The sequence below is a fragment of the Octodon degus genome, unplaced genomic scaffold (genome assembly GCF_000260255.1).
Source record: "Octodon degus isolate 3935 unplaced genomic scaffold, OctDeg1.0 scaffold00141, whole genome shotgun sequence".
NCBI lineage: Eukaryota > Metazoa > Chordata > Mammalia > Rodentia > Octodontidae > Octodon > Octodon degus.
Window position 1 is genome coordinate 6,539,353 of NW_004524717.1, and position 8,366 is coordinate 6,547,718.

Sequence of the window (8,366 nt, forward strand, 5' to 3'; positions counted from 1 at the left end):
CTACAGGCAATATTCAGCAAGCAGCCAAAAATAAGTATATAGAAAAAAGATAAGTGAAAACCACTGGAAGGAACAGAACCACAAAGACTTGCAGTGTTATCAGCTATATTCATGAAAGCATCTATACTTAAAGGATGAAAATCATACATTCTCTTACCATGCAGTTAAGTTAGAGATACCAGGTATTATATTGTTACCAGGCATTGTTATATTGAGACAATTACATTGTAAATGAGTCGTGGTTCAAAGAAGAAAGTAAATGATAAATACTATATGTCAAAACTAATGGAATGTTGCTAAACACTACTGAGAAATTTTAAGTCTTAAAAAATTTTTTACAGTAAAAGAAACATTGCCATTAACTCCATACATTGCACCTTCAAAAACATCCCAATATTCTTGTTACTTTCCCCAAGTTCTATTTTTTTAAATTTTTCAATCATTTATTCATTTGGTACAGGGTCTCACTATGCAGCTCGGACTTATAGTGATCTTCCTGTTTCAGCCTCATAGCGCTGGGATCTTACAGGTGTGTGACAAGAATTACAGGGCCAGCATAGGATGCGTTACGAGGGATCAAACCCAGGTTCTTGAGCTTACCTTGCAGGCACTTAGACCACCAAGCTATCTCCTTAGACCTCCCCCAAGTTTTATTTATGTTGATACATGTTCACAGTACATGATAATATTCTTCGTGAGGAAAGTGCTTAGAAATTTCTAGCCTAAAATTTTTTAGAAAGTAAGATCTGGTAATTAAGCACTATTTTAAGAAAAGATGAATCCTCAAAAGTTAAGGGATGTAATTAAAAGTACAATTATATAAAAAGTACAGTATGTAAGATTCACAAATATGTTTGATTTTTTGTGCATGTGTTTTGAAAGATTACATACTTGAGTCCTGTAGTTATATTAAGAAAAAAAAGTCAAAAGTAGCAATGTTGAATTTTCTTCTCTGAATACATACTGACCTCTGACTGAAAAAATAACCCACTTACCTCTGAATGTCTTTTTGGATGTGGTTTCTCCATAATGTGCTTTTAAGCAGGGAATTTCGTTTGTAAGCAAATATGCTTTGTTCTTACTAGGAGTCAGCAGGAAGAGCCATCAGCTTGAGTCCAGTGACCAAGAGTGGTGGATGAGTTAAGGGCTGCTATATGCTTGCTTCTCTGACCCAGGCAGCCTTCTCATAGCTTACACATTTTGCATTCTACCACCACCACTGCACTTGGCATTTCTTAGGTATGCTGGAGATTATTCAGGAACAGTTGGTGAGAGTGAAGGTTCTATCTTCTGAACCATGGCTGTTCTTAGAGCATATTCCCTTGTTATGGCTTTATGTTTAGGTGTCCAGCAAAAGCCTCTTGCAGCTGTAGGTGGGGCTTTTTCAGAGGTGCCTGGATATAGAGTGTGTGACACTAGGATTAATTAATGGTGCAGTGGTAAAATCAAGGGCATAGGATTAAGGGTGTGAGTTCTACCTGCCCTAAGTAACCTAGATAAAACAGACAAAGAGTCTGTTAAGGTCTCTTATATGCTAGTTTTTGCTGTCTTCTGCTTGCATTGAACTAGGTCTCTGTGATGCCCCACTGCAAGACCATCCTGCCTTGGATCTAGCCAATTATGGACTGAAACCCCTACAAACTGAGGTGAATAAATCTTTCCCCTCTTAACATATGGTTGTTGGGTATTTGGCTGCAGCAACAAGAAGAGTAACTAATATGTCACTTAAAATATAAATTCTAAAAGGATAGGAGAAGTTTCTAGGATGGATTAGAGTGAAGCCCTGTGTATGAATTTCACGTGTGTAAAATGATATAAAAGATCCACCCCTAAAGCTACTTTAAGGATTGAAAAAAAGAATCCCATATTTTATACAAACTCTGTAACCATTATTCTTGTTAATGATCTCTTATTTTTATAAGTTGAAGGAAAGAAATGCAAATCAAAACTGCACTGAAATTCCATCTCACCCTAGTCAGAATAGCTATCATCAAGAATACAGAAACCAGTACATGCTGACAAGATTACAAAGGAAAAAAGGAACACTTCCATAACACTGGTGGGAATGTAAATTAGTACAGCTCCTATGGAGATTAGTAGGAAGGTTCCTTAAAAGAAGTAAAAATAGAGCTATCATTTGATGTTCTCCCTGGTATACACCAAAGCAATTATGGTCAGCATACCATAGGGATATTTACAAACATGTTTAGTGCAACAGAATTCACAGTAGTCAAGTTATGAAACCAGTTTAGATGCTCATCAAGAGATGAATAAAATGTGTATATATACAATAGAGTAATAAACTATAAGGAAGAATGAAATTATGTCATTTGCCAGAAGATGCTTGGAACTGGAGACTATCATGTTAGTGAAATAAGATAGATATTGTATGTTCTCCCTGATATGTGGCATCTAAGAGGATGACAATAAAGTAGAAAAACTATTATTAGACTAAAGGGAGGGAAAAAGAAGGAAGTATAAGGGCAGGTAGTTGAAGGATGGACATGATCAAAATATACACACTGATACTGTCCCATAAATGTGAAACTTCAGGTGAGGCTGGAGTAAGTGGAGAGGCTTGGAAGGGTAAAAGTGATGAAAGTATATAATGTGCATCTTTAAGTCTACTTAAATAAAACAATCTGTATAATCAATTAAAAAGTGAAAAAAATTAAAGGAGATAAGATAGAAGCAAAAAATAATAAAATGGAATCATACAATAAAGGAGAATTCAGTGGTGGTGAACCTATGGCACACGTTGTTTTTCTTTTATGACAAAAGATGTTAATGTATGAGTTGTTTTTTCTAAGTTAAAATCTCAATGTTGAGATGTAATTGCAGCATTGGCACTTTATGATAAGTGAGTGAGTTTTGGGTTGCAGTTTGGGCACTCATCTCTAAGAGGTCTACCATCCCTGGAGTAGATCAATAGAATTAAGATTGGCATTTCGAAAAGGTTAGGAAAATTGACAACCTCTAGTGTGGTTGAACAAGAAAAACAGAAAAACACACATAACTGATGTCAGAAAAAAAACTGGGAAATCACAACTGATAATCTTATGTTATTTAGAAAGATATTTTTAAACTTCCAAACATAATGCAGATTTCTTATATACTCTGATATTTTATTGTTAATCAGAAAACACTGTGCAGTTAGTATCATTTAAAAGTTGTCTAGATTTGCTTGGGAATGGGGAGGAGCAGGAAGGAGAGTGAAGAAGGAATAAAAATGTGTTATGTACACATGTCATCTACAAAATAGAAACATTATATGCTGTAAATATATACTAATAAAAATAAAATAAATTTACTTATAGCCTATCTTGGACCTTAGTGAAGATTAATGAGCACTTGAACCTGTGTTTTGCAGATCCTGGATGTAGTCATCCACGTAAAGCTTTTCATTCAAATTTATATTGTATTATTTGTATCTTCCCTACTCTTAGTGGATTTTTATTTTCTTGCTCTATGAATTAATAATTATTGAATTATTTGTTTGTTCTTAAGAGTTCTGTGAATTTTGTTTTATTGAGGCCACAGAATATAGTATTGTTTTCCTTGTCAATTGAAACTTTAGGAAGTAAACTTCCATTTGTAGCAATGTCTTTTGCTAAAGTCTTCAGTTTTTTCTGATACTAATAACAACATCTTGCTTTTGATAACACAGCCTGTCTCTTTCCATCCTTTGAGTTTCAGCCTTTCTCTGCCCTTATGTTCTAAATGTACCTGCTGGAAAAAGCATATAGTTGTTTTAATCCATTCTAATAATTTACTGTAACAAGGGCATTTAACCTTTTATTGATGGCTTTGTGTTCAAATCTTATTCACTGCTTTTTATTTATGCTACCTGATTAAAGTTATTTCTTGACTTTTTTCAGGTTAGATTAGAATTATCCTATTAGAATTCTATTTTTCAGGGTCTTCCAAATAGCTCAGCAGATTAAAGTGCCTGCAATCAGGCACAGAGCCCAGTGGTTCGATTCCCAGGCCTACCATGCCGGCTCTGCCCCCGGGGCATGCTGAGATGGCAATTGAGACTGAGTATGGTGGCACGTGCCTGTAATCCCAGTACTTAGGAGGCTGTGAACAGAAGGATCACTACAAGTCCGATCTAGTAGTGAGACCCTGAATGCGCTGTAGACCCTTCCCTAAAATACAGAGAAAAAATAAATAAATAAATAGAATTCTACTTTTATATTTATTCTGTTTTTCTTTCTATAGGTTTGGAAGTTATATACTTTTTATCTTTGTATTAAATAAATACATTTAATTATACAGAATAATGAATTTCATTGTGATATTTTCATGTGTAAGTCAATCATAGCCACTCCCTCATATCCTTTCTCTACCTCCCCATTCCCTTCCCTTCATCTTCTGTAATACTATAGTAGTTTTTTTTCCTCTTTCCTCTCATCTTTGTGGTTTTGTTTCCTAGATTCTACATATAAGAGAAATACTTGCCCTTTTGAATTGACTTATTTTTCTCAACATGATGATCTTCAGTATCCTATTTAAATGACTTAGATTTTTATTCATGAATATCACTATTGTGTACAAATACCACATTTATATATTTATATTCATCTGTTGGTGAACATCTAAACTGGTTCCATATCTTGGCAACTGTGAATTGTGTGCTACAGTTAATATGAGTATATAGGTATCTGTATGGTTTCCTAACTTTAACTGCTTTAGATATATACCAAGAAGCAGTGTAGCCAAATCAAATAGTAGCTCTATTCTTAATTATTGAGCAATTTCCATGCTGATTTTCCTAGTAACTATACAAATTTACATTTCCATCAAATGTGTAAAAGTATTCCTTTTCCCCTCCGCATCCTTGCCAGAATTTATTGTTTTTGTATTCTTGATAATAGCCATTCAGAATAGGGTAAGGTGGAATCTCAGTGTAATTTTGATTTGCATTTCCCTAATGGCTAAAGATGTGGTATATTGTTTCATATACTTATGGGCAATTGGTACTTCATTTCAGGAATGCTTAGTACATTATTTTTTAGTGGCCTGGGAATTAAAAGTCTATTGTGATCAAAGCCTGTTACATGGTATTTTCTTATCTTCACTCCAGACAGTACATGGAATTTAGAGTATTTTAACTTCATTTCCCTCCCATTTTATATGCTGCTATTTTTGGTAAATTTCAATTTTTTGATATAAATATGCATCTATATATTAAAATACTTTACTGTTGTTTTCTACATCAACTATATCTATTACTACTTTACTGTGGTTTACTTAGATTTATCCCCATGTTTACCACTTGAATTATTATACATGCTTTTCATTCTTCTCTGCCTCCCTACCAATCCATTTAGGATTATTTTCCTTATCTCTGAGCATATGTCTTAACATTCTGTTCTGTTAGAAATAAAAATGTCTACATTTTAAAAATAATTTTATTGAGAAACAAATAGCAATGAGCCAGTTTCAAACCAAATTAGTAGGACAATTTCAATAATCAATACATTCATACAGTTGTCTTCTTAGTGGTTATTCATAGTACAAGATGCAGACATGATATCCTGTCCACAAATACTATTAGTATGAATCTTTCTATTCATTGAATTAAGAGAAAGTAGCTGTATATTTACACTATTTTGAATATACAGATACAAAGTAGTTTAGTTTTGTCAGAAATGGGTATTCCATTATCATTTAAATATGGTAGGTGCATGAATTCAGCAAATATTCCAATTTAGTCTAGTAGTCCATAATAGTAGTGGGTTATTCATAGAACTGGCAATGTCAGAAGTTGTTGAACATGTATACATTTTTAAACAGAAAAAAATAGTGAAAAACCCCCAAACCTTAGAAATGATACAGAATTTCACTAAACCAAATAATAGGAATTCAACCCGGTTGTTACATTGTATAATGTTGTCTTCAAATGAGTTAGATTATCAGATATAAGAATGCAATTTTTTTAAGTTATAAGAAATTTAAAAGAAGAAAAAAATTTAAACATTAACTGCTCCTTTCGATAGACCAGCAGAAATCAGCAGTACAATTATCCAAGCTATCCTGTGTATATACATATATATCTTCTCTTTCTCTGTGTCCTTTCTTTCATCCCAGTTGTTTCTTCCCTTTGAGCAGTTTCTTTCCCTTTCACAGTATGTACCTTTCAGATTTTATTTACTCTTTCAGGTTCTTATGTTAGCGAGACAATACAGTGTTTACACACGAGTCTGATTTATTTCACTTGTAAGTATAGCCTCTAGTTGCATGCATTTACCTATGAAAGCCTCAAGTTTATCTTTCTTTACAGCTGAATAATATTCCATTGCATAAAAATACCACATTTTTTTTATCCATTCCTCAATTGGTGGGCATCAGTGTTGCTTAGAAAATTTAGCTATGACAAATTATGCTGCTATAAACATAAGTGTACATATATCACTATGGTATATTTCAATAATAATTGAATATTATTGAAATATTTTGAATAATTCCCAGAAGGGGAATACCTGGGTCAAACAGGACCTTTAATCATAGATTTTTGAGGAATCTCTGCACTGATTTCCATAGTGGTTGTACCAGTCTACCCTCCCAAAAACAGTAGAGAAGGGTTCCTTTTTCCCTGCAGGCACTGCCCCCTCAGCATTTATTATTGGTTGACCTCTTGATGATTCTTTCTGCTTCTAAATTTGTGGGTTTACATCTTTCTTTAGTTTGAATGCTTAGCCATTATGTGTTCATATATTAGATCTATACAATTTCTTTACTTTCAAGACTCCAAATAAAGATTTAAAGAAATTGTATGCTGGCCACACACACACACAATAAATAAATGTAATAAATAAATAAATAATTTAAAAAAAAGATTTATTTGACATCTTTTATGTCTCTTACCTCCTTATTTCCATCTCTTTATACCCCACTCCCTGCCTTTTATCGCATGTGTCCAGATAGCTCCCAAAAGCTTCATGAGGACTTCAGTGGAGCTTTTTCAGATATGGCTGGATCTAAAGAGTATGGCATTGGGATCAATTCATGGTGCAATGCCAGGACCATGGAGACTAGTATTACGGGCATAAGTGCTACCTGCCATAAGTGTAGGTAGTCTGGATAAGATATAGGGACAAAGATTGCTGTGGTGATCCCTTATTTATTTTTGCTACCTTCTGTCTGCCACAAAAGCATCTTCTGTGATTCCTGTCTACCATACTATCCTGCCTTGTATCCAGCTGATTATGAACTGACACCTCTACAAACTGTGAGCTAAGTAAACTTTTCCTTCTTTATGTTTGAGTTTCAGGTATTTTGTCTCCGCAAGGAAAAAAATAACTAACATACTACCCATGTTTCATTCTTGTTTTAATTTACCTCCTAATTCACTAGCTTCTGTTTAGCCATGCTATCTGCTAATGAACATACTCACTGAGTGCTTGTTAGGTTGTTATTTTTTTTTAGTTGTAGACTTTCCATTTGCTTCCAAAAAATCTCAAATTTGTCTCTTTTTTTTTTTTTTTATTGAGAATCAAACTCTGGACCTTGTGCTTGTCAGGCAGGTGAACTTTGTCTTTATTTTCCTTGAACATAATAATGCTGCTGTTTTTGTTTTTGTTTTTCTGGGTACAGGAAATTGAAATTAGGATCTCATGCTTGCCATGCTGGCCCTGTGCTGCTGAGCTGTATTCTCAGCCCCACAACACTGTTATATTAAAAGCTGTGTCTCTAAGATAATCTGCAAAGTGGCTTTCTCTGATACTGCCATCTGAGGGTGTTATCTGTCCACTGTATTTGATTCTCTCTGTCCAAGTACTTAGAGTGATTTCTTTCTTTCTAATTGGAATTTAGCTGATACACTGCTATCTGCAAATCTTCAACCCTGAGCCTTAAACATTGTATAGAATTTGTTCCTAACCTATCCTACAGTCTTCTTTTCTTTTTTCTTTTCTTACTCTCTCTCATTTTTTTTTTAGATAGGTCTTACTATGTAGCTCATGCTGGCTTCAAACTCAATGACTGTCCTCCCTCAGCCTCTCAAGTGTTGGAATTACAGGTACACAGCACCACATTATGGCATCAGCATTTTCCTTATATTTTACAAATTTTCAGCAAATTGAACATGACTCAGGAACTATATAATTTATACTTTAAAGCAAAGATTCTACAGTGAATTGGAACTGGAAAATATACCATTCTGAAATATTCCTGGATTTAGTAAAGAGTTTTTGTTTTAAAAAAAAAAAATTGGGGTACATTTCTATCCTTATTTTGTTTCAGTTTATCTCTTACCCAGAAAAGTCATCTATTTTCTACCAAGCAATGTTTAAACTAGAAGGTAGCTAATTGTTAATGTTTAAAACTTCTTGAGGTTATTTTAATTCAGTACCTTTAATTTG